The sequence below is a fragment of the Manis javanica genome, chromosome 6, assembly GCF_040802235.1.
Source record: "Manis javanica isolate MJ-LG chromosome 6, MJ_LKY, whole genome shotgun sequence".
NCBI lineage: Eukaryota > Metazoa > Chordata > Mammalia > Pholidota > Manidae > Manis > Manis javanica.
The window spans coordinates 63,798,846-63,800,916 of NC_133161.1; the positions used below are offsets into that span (position 1 = coordinate 63,798,846).

At 41.0% G+C, this 2,071-nt stretch overlaps 1 non-coding gene across 1 annotated transcript; it reads left to right on the forward strand.

Annotated features, from left to right (window-relative positions):
* Positions 1-675: 675 nt before the first annotated feature.
* LOC140850293 (U1 spliceosomal RNA) lies at positions 676-839 on the forward strand. Its single transcript, XR_012132938.1, has one exon. It is a non-coding gene; the product is annotated as a U1 spliceosomal RNA (small nuclear RNA).
* The last annotated feature ends 1,232 nt before the right edge of the window (positions 840-2,071 follow it).

A 2,071-nucleotide genomic window follows, 5' to 3' on the forward strand; every position in this document is an offset into this window, starting at 1 on the left:
ACCTCAGACCACATACCCTTTGGGGGATGATCCACTATCTCCCCATTCACAGGGGCAGCCCACTGAAGCACCCCTCCCATAAGGGCAGCCTGTCTTTTTCCTTGATCAACAATGAACCCTGCCAACTTTTGCCAATTGTCTTGCCAATGGGTTTCATCCCTGGGCAAGTTTGCTATGGATTCAGTGTGACCAAAGAAATCCATAGCAAAACGTTCTTGGGGTGAAAGGGTTATACCCAACTTTATTTCCATGTGGCTGGTCAGTCACTAAAATTCCGTTCACTCACAGCAAGTCTGCATGCAGCAAGCTGGTCTCTGCCTCTGGGCCCCTCTGTCCGCACAGCCGTCCCGCACAAGTGTCCTCTGGGCCTCTCTGCACAGTCATCCTGCACAGCCATCCTCTGGGCCTCTCTGCACAGCTGTCCCGCACAGCCATCCTCTGGGCCTCTGTCCTTGGCACTGCCACTACTCCAGCCTTTGCTCTGCTCCCCTGCAGCCTTGCAGCCCTGCCACTGTGTTGTGCCCAGAGCACTGGGCAGAGCTCTTTTTATAGAGCCAACAGCCATGTATTGCCCACAGGTGTACAGTGAACTAGTCAACCATGGCCAGGTGAGAATCCTGGCCACAGGAACTCTCATTTTATCCACAGATGATAAGTCAAAAAAAAAGGGTTGTGATATTTACCTGGCAGGGGAGATACCATTACCACGAAGGGGGTTTTCCCAGTGCCAGGTTTGTCCATTGTACTCCAGATGTGCTGACCCCTGCGACTTCCCCAAATGTGGGAAACTTGGCTGCATGATTTCTGGTAGCAGGGGACTGCGTTCGTGCTTTCCCCTATAAAAAACAACAACAACAACAAAAATGGGTTGATTTTATTTTGTGAAATACATTTCACCCCTAGAGGCACATTAAAAACAATTGAAAAATGCTGAAAACTTCAGGTTCTTAGGCTTTGCTACTGATTTCTGAGTCTCAGTCTCTGACATGGGTCTTTGTAGTAGTTACACAACCTTCCAAGTGATTCCAATCTTCTAGCCCATTTTCTGTTTACTTTTAGGGCACCTTAGATAATGGAAACATATTTCCTTTAAATGCTAAAGTACACAAAAGATATCAGTAACTTCAGTAGGTGTTTTGAAAATTAACATTGGCACATCTATGTATACTAATATGTATTTTTTCGTAAGGAAAACGCTGTTTTTTTCTGCTCTTAATAACCTTGGAAACTTATTTTTTGCAATTCTCCTTTTGATATTTTTCAGGGACTTATTTTAGGTCTACTGCCTTACCCTCCCCACCCATTCTAATTATTTTAACCTTCCCATTAGGTTCTGTTCTCTGGGGCATCTTTTGTCCTCACTTTAGAATGTTATTCATAGAACAAGAATACATGTTGATTCTTTAGTTGAGTAATTAACATTTTTATATTCAGTTTTACCCTTGGATGTTTCAATTTAGGCCTGTTTATATGTAATGATATTAACAACAGGGCTCTATGGAAGTTGCACCACCAATATCCAAAGTGTTGTCATGCATTTTATTGGAAGGAAAATTACATGGACTCTGACAGAATTAGAATCTACCTGTGAGGGTTCTTTGGCAGTCATGGGAATAAACAACCACTGGAATTATTCTCAACTTTCTTGGCTTACAGATACACTAAATATTCTGGCCCCAAAGCACCAGCATTTCATTGAAGAAGAAGCTTATAGGATCTTTATTTATGTATGTAGAAAAATGCTTGTGTTTCAAAAAAATTGTGTATGCACCATCTGAATAACATGGATTCTGGTTATCTAATACTTGTCTTTCATTGTATTTGAGAGATTTTAATACTCTTTGTATGTATGAAATTGATAGTCAAACAAATTCTATCCTGTCTGGTTGAGGTTCAATTATCTTTCTTACATTCTGTGGAAAAACTGGTTCTCCCTCCATTTTCATATACATTTCAATATTCCTATTTCTGCATTCAAATGTTTCTGTTTTTTGAATTCTCTTTTGAACCAGTTATAACTTCTGCCTGGTTCCCTTGTGAGTTAAATACAATCTTTAATGTGTGTTCTTTT